Source organism: Carassius carassius, chromosome 9, assembly GCF_963082965.1.
Source record: "Carassius carassius chromosome 9, fCarCar2.1, whole genome shotgun sequence".
Classification (NCBI taxonomy): domain Eukaryota; kingdom Metazoa; phylum Chordata; class Actinopteri; order Cypriniformes; family Cyprinidae; genus Carassius; species Carassius carassius.
This window is the reverse complement of record NC_081763.1, coordinates 647,501-662,500: the sequence shown is the minus strand read 5'-3', so window position 1 is coordinate 662,500 and position 15,000 is coordinate 647,501. Positions and strand designations below refer to the sequence as shown.

At 35.4% G+C, this 15,000-nt stretch overlaps 5 non-coding genes across 5 annotated transcripts; all 5 read left to right on the top strand.

Annotated features, from left to right (window-relative positions):
* Positions 1 to 4,404: 4,404 nt before the first annotated feature.
* LOC132150127 (5S ribosomal RNA) lies at positions 4,405 to 4,523 on the top strand. Its single transcript, XR_009435371.1, has one exon. It is a non-coding gene; the product is annotated as a 5S ribosomal RNA (ribosomal RNA).
* A 462-nt stretch (positions 4,524 to 4,985) lies between these two features.
* Positions 4,986 to 5,104, top strand: LOC132150003 (5S ribosomal RNA). Its single transcript, XR_009435255.1, has one exon. It is a non-coding gene; the product is annotated as a 5S ribosomal RNA (ribosomal RNA).
* Positions 5,105 to 6,242: 1,138 nt separating this feature from the next.
* LOC132150992 (5S ribosomal RNA) lies at positions 6,243 to 6,361 on the top strand. Its single transcript, XR_009436160.1, has one exon. It is a non-coding gene; the product is annotated as a 5S ribosomal RNA (ribosomal RNA).
* Positions 6,362 to 13,387: 7,026 nt separating this feature from the next.
* On the top strand, positions 13,388 to 13,506 carry LOC132150963 (5S ribosomal RNA). Its single transcript, XR_009436133.1, has one exon. It is a non-coding gene; the product is annotated as a 5S ribosomal RNA (ribosomal RNA).
* Positions 13,507 to 14,256: 750 nt separating this feature from the next.
* On the top strand, positions 14,257 to 14,375 carry LOC132149992 (5S ribosomal RNA). The gene has a single exon (XR_009435244.1). It is a non-coding gene; the product is annotated as a 5S ribosomal RNA (ribosomal RNA).
* The last annotated feature ends 625 nt before the right edge of the window (positions 14,376 to 15,000 follow it).

Genomic DNA, 15,000 nt, shown 5'->3' with positions numbered 1-15,000 from the left:
TAATGGAGACTGAGACACATCAAACTGTTGCTAATGATGGACAAATGAAAGAAAAGGAATGTGCAACAACGAGTGAAATTGCAGCTGGGTGGAATAAAGAGGAGGTAAGTGATGAGGAAACTGATGAAATTAACCTTGAGCTTGAAAGCAGACTATCGGACATTATGAACAGAAGACGTAAAATGTTAAGAGTACCGGAAATACATATTAAACAAGTATTAAAGAAACAAAAGTTAAGAAGAGAAGACAGAGCAAGGCTAAATGAAGATAAAGTAGATCTAAATTCCTAGATATTAAGAGAGACCGCATATGTATGATGGGTTGTTTTGGTTTGTGTTTTTTCTTTTATTTCATTATGAGTAATTTATGTTTGGTCTCCATTAATGTTAGAGGGTTGTCATCTAAGCTGAAGTTTGAAAATATAATGAATTTAACAAAACAAAGTGATATTTTATGTATACAAGAGACTGGATGGAATGAAACAATAGTTAATGATTTTAAAAAATGTTGGGATGGAGAAATATGGTACAGTAATGACTTAAATAAGAAAAAAGGCTTGGCAATACTAATTAGAAGGGGAGTAGTAGAATCAACGAATGTTTTATTTAAAGATAACAATGGCAGGATTTTAACTGTTAAAATTATGGATAGGGGAGAAGAAATAACAATATGTAATATACATGCTCCAAATGAAGATATGGAAAGAGTTACTTTTTTTAAAGAATTGAGTGTTTTGATTAATGGATGGAAGAATGTCATTGTTATAGGAGATTTTAATACTGTTTTAGAAAGAATAGATGTTGAAGATTTTATGGTGTATAGAGCTGATGTTGGAAGAAAAGAATTGAAATGTATGATGGCTGAACATAAATTTGTAGATGTATGGAGAGATAGAAACAGAGTCAAAAGAGAATATTCGAGAAGACAGTGGGTTAATACAATTTTAAAACAAAGCAGAATAGATTTCATTTTATGTGACAGAAGATTTGAGCATTTTATTTCAAAAGTTTTTTATAAAATGTATAGCGGGAGTGATCATGATTTTTTATACGTAATGATGGATTTTAGTGGAGTTGAGAGAGGACCAGGTGTATGGGTGGTTAATACACAGCTTTTAAAGAACGAATTGTATAAAATGGAAATGGAAAATCTAATTATTAATAGTGTAGATGATGTTTTATATGATGAAGCAATATGTGTGTGGTGGGACAATATAAAATCAGATATCAAAAGTTTTTCTATTGAATGTTCTAAAAAAATACAGAAAGCAAAAAGAGCTAAAGAAAGGGAACTAAATAAAGAATGGGAAAATGAAATGAAAAAGATAACTGAAGGAAATACGGATATTAGGAAAATAGTAATATTGGAAGAGAAACTCAAAAAAGTGGAAGAGGACAAATGTGTGGGTGCTAGAATAAGAAGTAAGATAAGGAATACAGTGGAAGGGGAAAGAAGTACAAAGTGTTTCTATGATGCAGAAAAGACTAGACAAAAAGCTGATTTTAATAAAGAATGTTTCAATGGAAGGTAAAAATATAAAAGATAAAGAAGGGATTTTAAAAGCGGTGAAGGATTTTTTTGGTGTTTTATTTAAGAAAAAGGGAGTTAATGAGGAGGATGAAGTATTTTTGTTAAATCAAATCAAAGTTAAAGTAAAAGAGGATGATAAAAAAATGTGTGATAGTGATATAACAGAAGAGGAGATAAACGAAGCTATAATGAAATTAAGTAATGGGAAAAGTCCTGGTTTAGATGGTTTATCATCTGAATTTTATAAGGTTTTTAAAGATGTTTTAATACCTATTTTGAAAGATCTTTTCATAGCCATTTTTAAGAATGGACAATTGAGTGAGAGTATGAAGAAGGGCATGATTAAAATAATTTATAAAAAGAAAGGGAATAAAGATGATTTGCAAAATTACAGACCATTAAGTATGCTCAACACAGATTATAAAATATTAGCCAAGATTTTAGCGAATAGACCTAAAAAAGTAGTTCCCCACATCATTACGACTAATCAAGCATATGGCGTATTAGGAAGAGATATAGTGGATACAGTAACAAGCATTAGAGATTTAATTTGGTACATAAAAGAGAAAAAGAGTGATGGTTTTTTAATCAGTATAGATCTAGAAAAGGCATTTGACAGAGTTGAGCACAAATATTTATTTGATTTAATTCAACAGTTTGGTTTTGGTAATAATTTTATAAAGTGGATGAAATGTTTTCATACAGATATTTTTAGCTGTTTTAAAATAAATGGTTTTTTAACAGACTTCATAGGAATATCTAGATCTATAAGACAAGGATGTCCCTTATCAGCTTTATTATATACTTTAGTTGCTGAACCGTTAGGTTTAGCAATAAATGGAGAAAAAGAAATAAAAGGTTTTTTAATAGAAGACAATGTAATAGAACAAAAATTGTTTCAGTATGCAGATGATACTACTCTGATTTTAAAAGATTTTAATAGTGCTGAAAAAGCTATGGGAATTATTGATAAATACTGTCGAGGTTCGGGTGCAAAAGTAAATAAGGAAAAAAGCGAATACATTAAGATTGGAAAAGTGGACATTTCAAAAAGAAATTGGCAGTTAAAAGAACAAAAAAATAATATAAAAATTTTAGGCATTACACTTGGATATGATGAAATTAAAACTAGAGAAATAAATTGGGACGAAACTGTAAACAAAATGGAAAAAAGATTAAATTTTTGGAAACAGAGAGTACTGTTTCTAAAAGGGAAGGTACTTGTCTTGAATTCTCTTTTTTTATCCAAAATGTGGTATGTTTTAAGTGTCGTTAGTTTACCAATTTGGGTATATAAGAGAATAAAAACTATGATTTTAAAGTTTCTTTGGGATCGAAAGGTGGAAGATGGAGGATTAGGACTAATAGATCCATGGCTGAGAATGAAAAGCATGAGAATTAAAACAGTAAAAAAGTTTTTTAACAAAGACAACATTCCATGGAAAAGTGTCATGAATTATGTTATTAATAAATGCGGACAAATAGGAGATGATTTTTTATGGATGGCTTTTAAGGATAATATGATAGAAAATATACCAGAGTTTTATAAGGAATTGTTGAGAAGTTGGAAAATGTTTTATGATAATGTGTACGTAGAGATTAAAGGGAGAAAACAGTACCTACAGCAACCCCTATTTTTAAATCAATATAATAAAAGCAAAAAGCACATGTTTTATGAAAACTGGTACGCAGTAGGTTTTAGACAAATAAAAGACATTTTATATGAAGTGAAACCTGGATTTTTACCTACACAAGCAATAATTGATTCACTTGAGGAAAGAGAAGATATAGAAAACAAAGGGAAAATTGAAGAACAATATACAAAATTAAAATTAGCATTGCCAGAACATTGGATTAAAAATATTGAGGATAATGAAAAAGAAACTGAGAATGAGAAACCAAAGGTTTTTTTAAAAGCAGGGGATGATAAGATTGTTTTTAATGATTGTCTTAATGAAGTTCTGTTACCGGAAGATCTTTAAATATTTGTGGAGATGTATTGTTAATGTTTGTATTTTGTGATTTTAAAAAAAAAATCTCGTCTGATCTCGGAAGCTAAGCAGGTTTGGGCCTGGTTAGTACTTGGATGGGAGATCGCCTGGGAATACCAGGTGCTGGAAGCTTTTGGGTTTCCTTCCCTACTTATATAAAGCACTGGCGATTTATAGTGGCTGATCTTTAAATAGCCCTCTTTTTGCAGCCTCCTTCGCTTATGGCCATACCATCCTGGCTATGCCCGATCTCAACTGATCTCCAAATCTAAGCAGGTTTGGGCCAGGTTAGTACTTTTGGATTTTTTCAGTAATTATCTAATAGGCCTGGTTAGTACTTTAGGAAATTTTCACTAATTGTCTAATAATCTTGCAAAAAAAAAAAAAAAAGTCAATGCCCGATCTCAGAATGTAAGCAGGTTTGGGCCAGGTTAGTACTTTTGGATTTTTTCAGTAATTATCTAATAGGCCTGGTTAGTACTTTTGGAAAAAATTCACTAATTGTCTAATAATCTTGTAAAAAAACAAAAAAGAGTCAATGCCCGATCTCAGAATGTAAGCAGGTTTGGGCCAGGTTAGTACTTTTGGATTTTTTCAGTAATTATCTAATAGGCCTGGTTAGTACTTTTGGAAATTTTCACTAATTGTCCAATAATCTTGCAAAAAAAAAAAAAAAAAAGAGTCAATGCCCGATCTCAGAATGTAAGCAGGTTTGGGCCAGGTTAGTACTTTTGGATTTTTTCAGTAATTATCTAATAGGCCTGGTTAGTACTTTTGGGAATACCAGGTGCTGTAGGCTTTTGGGTTTCCTTCCCTACTTATATAATGCACTGGCGATTATAGTGGCTGATCTTTAAATAGCCCTCTCTTTGCAGCCTCCTTCGCTTACGGCCATACCAACCTGGCTATGCCCGATCTCGTCTGATCTCGGAAGCTAAGCAGGTTTGGGCCTGGTTAGTACTTGGTTGGCAGACCGCCTGGGAATACCAGGTGCTGTAAGCTTTTGGGTTTCCTTCCCTACTTATATAAAGCACTGGCGATTATAGTGGCTGATCTTTAAATAGCCCTCTCTTTGCAGCCTCCTTCGCTTATGGCCATACACTCCTGGCTATGCCCGATCTCAACTGATCTCCAAATCTAAGCAGGTTTGGGCCAGGTTAGTACTTTTGGATTTTTTCAGTAATTATCTAATAGGCCTGGTTAGTACTTTTGGAAATTTTCACTAATTGTCCAATAATCTTGCAAAAAAAAAAAAAAAAAAAGTCAATGCCCGATCTCAGAATGTAAGCAGGTTTGGGCCAGGTTAGTACTTTTGGATTTTTTCAGTAATTATCTAATAGGCCTGGTTAGTACTTTTGGGAATACCAGGTGCTGTAAGCTTTTGGGTTTCCTTCCCTACTTATATAATGCACTGGCGATTATAGTGGCTGATCTTTAAATAGCCCTCTCTTTGCAGCCTCCTTCGCTTACGGCCATACCAACCTGGCTATGCCCGATCTCGTCTGATCTCGGAAGCTAAGCAGGTTTGGGCCTGGTTAGTACTTGGATGGGAGACCGCCTGGGAATACCAGGTGCTGTAAGCTTTTGGGTTTCCTTCCCTACTTATATAAAGCACTGGCGATTATAGTGGCTGATCTTTAAATAGCCCTCTCTTTGCAGCCTCCTTCGCTTATGGCCATACCATCCTGGCTATGCCTGATCTCAACTGATCTCCAAATCTAAGAAGGTTTGGGCCAGGTTAGTACTTTTGGATTTTTTCAGTAATTATCTAATAGGCCTGGTTAGTACTTTTGGAAATTTTCACTAATTGTCCAATAATCTTGCAAAAAAAAAAAAAAAAAAAAAGTCAATGCCCGATCTCAGAATGTAAGCAGGTTTGGGCCAGGTTAGTACTTTTGGATTTTTTCAGTAATTATCTAATAGGCCTGGATAGTACTTTTGGGAATACCAGGTGCTGTAAGCTTTTGGGTTTCCTTCCCTACTTATATAATGCATTGGCGATTATAGTGGCTGATCTTTAAATAGCCCTCTCTTTGCAGCCTCCTTCGCTTACGGCCATACCAACCTGGCTTTGCCTGATCTCAACTGATCTCCAAATCTAAGCAGGTTTGGGCCAGGTTAGTACTTTTGGATTTTTTTAGTAATTATCTAATAGGCCTGGTTAGTACTTTTGGAAATTTTCACTAATTGTCCAAAAATCTTGCAAAAAAAAAAAAAAAAAAGAGTCAATGCCCGATCTCAGAATGTAAGCAGGTTTGGGCCAGGTTAGTACTTTTGGATTTTTTCAGTAATTATCTAATAGGCCTGGTTAGTACTTTTGGAAATTTTCACTAATTGTCCAAAAATCTTGCAAAAAAAAAAAAAAAAAAGAGTCAATGCCCGATCTCAGAATGTAAGAAGGTTTGGGCCAGGTTAGTACTTTTGGATTTTTTCAGTAATTATCTAATAGGCCTGGTTAGTACTTTTGGAAATTTTCACTAATTGTCCAATAATCTTGCAAAAAAAAAAAAAAAAAAAGAGTCAATGCCCGATCTCAGAATGTAAGCAGGTTTGGGCCAGGTTAGTACTTTTGGATTTTTTCAGTAATTATCTAATAGGCCTGGTTAGTACTTTTGGGAATACCAGGTGCTGTAGGCTTTTGGGTTTCCTTCCCTACTTATATAATGCACTGGCGATTATAGTGGCTGATCTTTAAATAGCCCTCTCTTTGCAGCCTCCTTCGCTTACGGCCATACCAACCTGGCTATGCCCGATCTCGTCTGATCTCGGAAGCTAAGCAGGTTTGGGCCTGGTTAGTACTTGGTTGGGAGACCGCCTGGGAATACCAGGTGCTGTAAGCTTTTGGGTTTCCTTCCCTACTTATATAAAGCACTGGCGATTATAGTGGCTGATCTTTAAATAGCCCTCTCTTTGCAGCCTCCTTCGCTTATGGCCATACACTCCTGGCTATGCCCGATCTCAACTGATCTCCAAATCTAAGCAGGTTTGGGCCAGGTTAGTACTTTTGGATTTTTTCAGTAATTATCTAATAGGCCTGGTTAGTACTTTTGGAAATTTTCATTAATTGTCCAATAATCTTGCAAAAAAAAAAAAAAAAAAGTCAATGCCCGATCTCAGAATGTAAGCAGGTTTGGGCCAGGTTAGTACTTTTGGATTTTTTCAGTAATTATCTAATAGGCCTGGTTAGTACTTTTCGAAATTTTCACTAATTGTCCAATAATCTTGCAAAAAAAAAAAAAAAAGAGTCAATGCCCGATCTCAGAATGTAAGCAGGTTTGGGCCAGGTTAGTACTTTTGGATTTTTTCAGTAATTATCTAATAGGCCTGGTTAGTACTTTTGGGAATACCAGGTGCTGTAGGCTTTTGAGTTTCCTTCCCTACTTATATAATGCACTGGCGATTATAGTGGCTGATCTTTAAATAGCCCTCTCTTTGCAGCCTCCTTCGCTTACGGCCATACCAGCCTGAGCACACTAGAGGCACTAGTGAGCAAACAGGAAGTGATTGTGCCAGAGAGGGGTGAGGGAGGCTCACCCAAACTTTTTGTGTTTTGTTATTTTGGTTTGGTTAAAATAAGTGTTTTTGTTTGTAGTATTTTGTTATTTTTGTTTTATTTGTGTCCTCCCAACAGCTCTGCTGTTTGGGAGGGATCTGTCGGGGTTTGTTTTATGTAAAATGGATAGATTAATGGCAACTGACATGGATTTGACACGAGGAACACGGAGGCAAGCAGAAAATGGACTGGGTTATCGACAAAGAGAAAAGGATTACAATGAAATAACTGATAAGAGGATTTACACAAAAGAAGCGACTGTGGTGGTGGATTTGTCGGAGGTACAAGACGGGAGAGCAGAGGATATTATAAAAGCACTAACAGAAAAGATTGAAGTAACAAGAATTTTAGCAATACGACCTAAGCAGATGAGGGAATATGAGATTACATTGGAGCATGAAGAGGACACTGAGAAACTGGTTGATGGACTAACCATTAAAGGTAAAATTTGTGAAATCAAAAAGTTACACAACAGAGACTTTGTTGTCTCGTTCATGCATTTGCCTGCATACATGAATGACCATGAGATTTTAAATAAGCTTGAAGGATGGGGAGTAACACCCATTTCTCAAATAAGGAGGAGATTCTACTCGGGCACCCATATAGAAGATGGAACGAGGTTCTTAAGAGTGCGTTTTCCAAAGGAAGTGGCTTCTTTACCATACAGCACAAGGATGGAGACCGAGGGAGGCCCTCAATACTTTAGGGTGATACACAGTAAGCAGGTGAAGACCTGTAGACTGTGTATGAGCCCTGACCATATAATGAAGGACTGTCCGGACTTCAAATGTCACAAATGCGAGGAAAGAGGCCATTTCGCAAGAGACTGTACTGCGATAAGGTGCCCAGACTGTAAAATGACATTGGACAAATGTGAATGTTGGATGGACAATGAGCAACAGGAAGAGGATCAAGTGAGCGGGCAAATGCATGAGAATGATAATGAGGAGGAGCAACAGGAGGACGCAGAAAAATCCAAGGAAAAGAACATAGGAAATGGACATGAATTAACAACATCAACACAGGAAGAGGAAGAGACATGGACACCAATGCAGATAACGGCGAGTATACAGAATATACTAGACAAAGTGGAGGAGCAGGAAGCAGTCAACGAAGAAGGGGAACTAGACATTGAGAGTGGAAACATCACGGATGGTGGGAGCACGGGGGCATCGAACAAAAGAAGAAGAGTGAAAAAGGTAACACCAAATATTGAAAAAGCAAGGAAAAGAGTGGTGAAGGAAGTGTTTACAGAAAATCAGGACAGTGGTGGACTTTTAGAAGAGGGAGAAGATATGGACTAATAAGATGGGTATTTTATCGTTTTTGTTTTACTTTATGGTGTTGAGAATTGTGTCCTTTAATGCAAGAGGATTATTGAATGTTTTGAAATTTGAAAAGATGAAAGAGTTGTGTAAAAATGATGATATGATTTTATTGCAAGAAACTAACTGGAAAGGAAATGTAATGGAAGATTTTAAAAGAAGGTGGGATGGGGAAATATTTTTTAGTAACGGGGAGAAAAGTTTGGGAGGAGGAGTGGCTATTTTGATTAAAAAAGGGAAAGCTACTATGACAAAACAAATCTATGATGATAAAAAAGGGAAATGTATTGCAGTAGAAATTGATTTTGAGGATGAAAAATTTATTGTAGTAAATATACATGCACCAAATGAGGAAAAGGATAAGAAAATGTATTTTAATGTTTTAAGAGACATAATAGAGAAATGGAAAAGGGTGGTGGTTGCAGGGGATTTTAATACTGTTTTTAGCAAAATAGACATGGCTAATGGGATGGTTTTTAGGACGGACGGTGGAAGGAAGGAACTTAAATTATTGATGGAAGAAAAAAATATGATTGATGTTTGGAGAGAAAGAAATGGAAAAAAGAGAGAATATTCCAGAAAACAGTTAGTTGGGAATTTTATGTGCCAAACTAGGATAGATTATTTTCTGAGCACAAGAAATTTGGATTGTTTTATTGATGATGTACTTTATAAAGAAACAACTTTAAGTGATCATAAAATGGTTTTAATGAGGATGGATTTTAAAAGGGAAACGAAAGGGCCTGGGGTATGGATTTTAAATACAGAAATCTTAAATCATGAAAGTTTTAAAAATGGGATAGAGAATTTATTAGATGAGGAAAAAAAAGATGCAATGTATTTAGAAGATAAAAGACAATGGTGGGAAAATGTGAAATTTGAAATAAAGAAATATTCAATTAATTTCTGTAATATACTGCAAAGGGTGAAAAGGACAAAGGAAAAAGAAATAAGAAGAACGTTAAAAGAAGAGTTAAACAAAAATGAAGTAAATGTGCAAAAAGTGTTTGAAATGGAGGAGAAGCTTAAAAAAATGGAGGAAGACAAATGCCAGGGAGCGATGTTGAGAAGTAAAGCTAAATACACAATAGAGGGGGAAAAATGTAACAGATTCTTTTTTAATCTCGAAAAAAGTAGGGGAAAAGCTGAAATGATCAAAGAGCTTAAAAACAGAGATGGCCAGTCGGTTTTTAATACAGGAGAGATTTTAAAAGAAATAGAGACTTTTTATGAAAAGCTTTTTAAATCAGAAGGGGTGGAGGAGGAGAAGGGAAATGTTTTGTTGCAAAGAATAACTAGGAAAGTTGGAGAAGAAGATAAAATAGACTGTGAAAAGGAGATAGAAATGGAAGAAATTATACAAGCTATAAACTCCCTAAGAGTAAAAAAGAGTCCAGGAATAGATGGTATTGGAAGTGAATTTTACAAAGTTTTTAAAGAAAAACTCAGTGTGATTTTAAAGGGGATTTATGATGATATTTTTAGGAAAGAAGGAGTCAATCCAAGAATGGGGTTAGGTTTAATGAAAATAATTTATAAGAAACAAGGTGATAAAACAAATTTGAAGAATTTTAGACCCATCACAATGCTAAATACTGATTTTAAGATTTTAGCTAAAGTTTTAGCTAACAGATTGAAGAATGTAATGCCAAGTATAATTGAAACTAATCAAGCATATGGTGTAAAAGGGAGGGACATAGCAGACATTACAAGTAGCATAAGAGACATAATAGGTTATATAAAAGAAAAGGAAAAGAAAGCATATGTTATAAGGTTGGATTTTGAAAAAGCATTTGATAGAGTGGAGCATAAATTCTTATTTTCTGTTTTAAAGAAGTTCGGTTTTGGGGAAAATTTTATTAAATGGATTGCAATTTTATACAAGGATATCTTAACGAAAGTAAAATGTAATGGATTTTTAAGTCAACCTTTTAAAGTTTTAAGGTCTATAAGGCAGGGGTGTCCGTTATCAGCACAGCTTTATTCTTTGGTGGCAGAACCTTTAGGACTTTTAATAAATAAGGAGGAAGGAATAAAAGGAATAAAAATGGAAGAGGAAGGGGAATTTAAGAAAATCTTTCAATACGCAGATGATACAACAATTGTGGTGGAAAATATGGAAAGCGTTAAAAAGGTTATGGAAAAAATTAAATACTATTGTGATGGGACGGGTGCAAAAATCAATGAAGAAAAAACTGTGTATATGAAATTTGGAGGGGTGGTGGATTTAGCAGGGGTGTTTAAGTTCATGGAGGTACAGGAAATAAAGATTTTAGGGGTGGTGTTAGCAAAGAATGAAAAAGTGGCAGTAGATAATATGTGGGAAGGGATAGTAGGTGGAATGGAGAGAAGGTTGATTTTTTGGAGGAACATGTTTTTAAGTTTGAGGGGGAAAATATTAATTGTGAATTTGTTAATGTTGTCTAAAATGTGGTATGTTTTACATGTGATGCCATTGCCAAACTGGGTTTTAAAAAGGATAAAGAAATGTGTTTTAGAGTTTTTATGGGATAAAAAGCCTCCAAGGATTGCTTATTTTACATTAATAGGGCAGCTGGATGAGGGAGGGATGGGTTTAGTGGATGTGGAACAAAAAATGAAAAGTATGAGGGTGAAAGTTGTTAAAAAATATCTGGATAGGACAAACAAAGCTGAATGGAAAAAAATGATGGGTTTTTATCTAAATAAATGTGGGAATTTTAAATTGGGGGATAATATTTTATGGATGAAACTCAAAAATTGGATGCTAGAGGGTATACCAGGATTTTATCAGGAAGTTTTAAGTGCTTGGAGACTTTTTTTAACAGAGGTTGATTTTAATCCGAGGGGGAGGGAAGTTGTTTTAAATCAACCTCTGTTTCTGAATGGAAAGATAAAGCTACAAGAGCAGGATATCTATTTTAAAAAATGGATGAAGGTGGGAATTTTAAAAATACGAGATGTTTTATGGGAATATAAAGAGGGATTTTTACCATTGCAGGTCATTATAGATGCTATGGAAGAGGAGAAGGAGGATTTTAATATGTCAGGTTTAAGAAGACAATATGAGGATGTAAAAAAGGCAATCCCAAGGCAATGGCTGGATGAAATAAGCAAAGGGGGGAGAAGCGAAAACAAAATGGATGTGTTTTTCAAATGGAAAGATAAGTGGTTTGACTTAAATTTGGGAACTGTTGGAATGTTTTACTGTTTTTTTAGAAATTCTGTTTTTAAAAAACCTATTGCTAATGTATTTTGGATGAGGCATTTTAATGAAGTCAAAGAGAAAGATATTTGGAAGATCCTAAAATGGCAATGTTTGGATGTGGAACTAGAATGTTTGGATTATTTTATAAGACACAATGTGGTTTTTACTGAAATGCGATTGTGTGCAATGCTAAAAGAAACAAATGCACAGTGCAAAGTATGTAAAAATGCTGATGAAGGTATTTTACACTTGTTTTTATATTGTGAAAAACTGACCCCTTTTTTTAAAGAACTAAAAGAGACAATTAATGCTTTGAGGGATAATAAGGGGGATTTGAACTGGGAGATGAATTTTATGTTAGGAATGAACGAGAATAATGCAAATAAGAAACTAATTAATTTATTATTAATTTTGGCAAAAAAGGCAATTTGGAAAAGAAGAAATGTGGCTAAAAACAGGGACTTTATTTTAAATTTGTGGTTACTGTTTAAAGGGATGGTGGGAGACTATGTTCAAACGTTGTATAATTATTTTATATTTGAAAACAAGGTGGGAAATTTTTACAAAATATTTACAAAAGATGTTGTGTGGATTCTTGGGCAAATGCATATTGCAATGCCTTGAAAAGGATGTTTTTTAGTTTTTTCTAATGTTTATTTGATTGAATGTAAAATTTATGCTTACTAAATAAAAAAAAAAAAAAAAAAAAAAAGCTATGCCCGATCTCGTCTGATCTCGGAAGCTAAGCAGGTTTGGGCCTGGTTAGTACTTGGTTGGGAGACCGCCTGGGAATACCAGGTGCTGTAAGCTTTTGGGTTTCCTTCCCTACTTATATAAAGCACTGGCGATTATAGTGGCTGATCTTTAAATAGCCCTCTCTTTGCAGCCTCCTTCGCTTATGGCCATACACTCCTGGCTATGCCCGATCTCGTCTGATCTCCAAATCTAAGCAGGTTTGGGCCAGGTTAGTACTTTTGGATTTTTTCAGTAATTATCTAATAGGCCTGGTTAGTACTTTTGGAAATTTTCACTAATTGTCCAATAATCTTGCAAAAAAAAAAAAGAGTCAATGCCCGACCTCAGAATGTTAGCAGGTTTGGGCCAGGTTAGTACTTTTGGATTTTTTCAGTAATTATCTAATAGGCCTGGTTAGTATTTTTGGAAATTTTCACTAATTGTCCAATAATCTTGCAAAAAAAAAAAAAAAGAGTCAATGCCCGATCTCAGAATGTAAGCAGGTTTGGGCCAGGTTAGTACTTTTGGATTTTTTCAGTAATTATCTGATAGGCCTGGTTAGTACTTTTGGGAATACCAGGTGCTGTAAGCTTTTGGGTTTCCTTCCCTACTTATATAATGCACTGGCGATTATAGTGGGTGATCTTTTAATAGCCCTCTCTTTGCAGCCTCCTTCGCTTACGGCCATACCATCCTGGCTATGCCTGATCTCAACTGATCTCCAAATCTAAGCAGGTTTGGGCCAGGTTAGTACTTTTGGATTTTTTCAGTAATTATCTAATAGGCCTGGTTAGTACTTTTGGAAATTTTCACTAATTGTCCAATAATCTTGCAAAAAAAAAAAAAAAAAAAAAAAAAAAAATAGTCAATGCCCGATTTCAGAATGTAAGCAGGTTTGGGCCAGGTTAGTACTTTTGGATTTTTTCAGTAATTATCTAATAGGCCTGGATAGTACTTTTGGGAATACCAGGTGCTGTAAGCTTTTGGGTTTCCTTCCCTACTTATATAATGCACTGGTGATTATAGTGGCTGATCTTTAAATAGCCCTCTCTTTGCAGCCTCCTTCGCTTACGGCCATACCAGCCTGGCTATGCCCGATCTCGTCTGATCTCGGAAGCTAAGCAGGTTTGGGCCTGGTTAGTACTTGGATGGGAGACCGCCTGGGAATACCAGGTGCTGTAAGCTTTTGGGTTTCCTTCCCTACTTATATAAAGCACTGGCGATTATAGTGGCTGATCTTTAAATAGCCCTCTCTTTGCAGCCTCCTTCGCTTATGGCCATACCATCCTGGCTATGCCCGATCTCAACTGATCTCCGAATCTAAGCAGGTTTGGGCCAGGTTAGTACTTTTGGATTTTTTCAGTAATTATCTAATAGGCCTGGTTAGTACTTTTGGAAATTTTCACTAATTGTCCAATAATCTTGCAAAAAAAAAAAAGAGTCAATGCCCGATTTCAGAATGTAAGCAGGTTTGGGCCAGGTTAGTACTTTTGGATTTTTTCAGTAATTATCTAATAGGCCTGGTTAGTACTTTTGGAAATTTTCATTAATTGTCCAAAAATCTTGCAAAAAAAAAAAAAAAAAAGAGTCAATGCCCGATCTCAGAATGTAAGAAGGTTTGGGCCAGGTTAGTACTTTTGGATTTTTTCAGTAATTATCTAATAGGCCTGGTTAGTACTTTTGGAAATTTTCACTAATTGTCCAATAATCTTGCAAAAAAAAAAAAAAAAAGAGTCAATGCCCGATCTCAGAATGTAAGCAGGTTTGGGCCAGGTTAGTACTTTTGGATTTTTTCAGTAATTATCTAATAGGCCTGGTTAGTACTTTTGGGAATACCAGGTGCTGTAAGCTTTTGGGTTTCCTTCCCTACTTATATAATGCACTGGCGATTATAGTGGCTGATCTTTAAATAGCCCTCTCTTTGCAGCCTCCTTCGCTTACGGCCATACCAACCTGGCTATGCCCGATCTCGTCTGATCTCGGAAGCTAAGCAGGTTTGGGCCTGGTTAGTACTTGGATGGGAGACCGCCTGGGAATACCAGGTGCTGTAAGCTTTTGGGTTTCCTTCCCTACTTATATAAAGCACTGGCGATTATAGTGGCTGATCTTTAAATAGCCCTCTCTTTGCAGCCTCCTTCGCTTATGGCCATACCATCCTGGCTATGCCTGATCTCAACTGATCTCCAAATCTAAGAAGGTTTGGGCCAGGTTAGTACTTTTGGATTTTTTCAGTAATTATCTAATAGGCCTGGTTAGTACTTTTGGAAATATTCACTAATTGTCCAATAATCTTGCAAAAAAAAAAAAAAAAAGAGTCAATGCCCGATCTCAGAATGTAAGCAGGTTTGGGCCAGGTTAGTACTTTTGGATTTTTTCAGTAATTATCTAATAGGCCTGGATAGTACTTTTGGGAATACCAGGTGCTGTAAGCTTTTGGGTTTCCTTCCCTACTTATATAATGCATTGGCGATTATAGTGGCTGATCTTTACATAGCCCTCTCTTTGCAGCCTCCTTCGCTTACGGCCATACCAACCTGGCTTTGCCTGATCTCAACTGATCTCCAAATCTAAGCAGGTTTGGGCCAGGTTAGTACTTTTGGATTTTTTCAGTAATTATCTAATAGGCCGGGTTAGTACTTTTGGAAATTTTCACTAATTGTCCAATAATCTTGCAAAAAA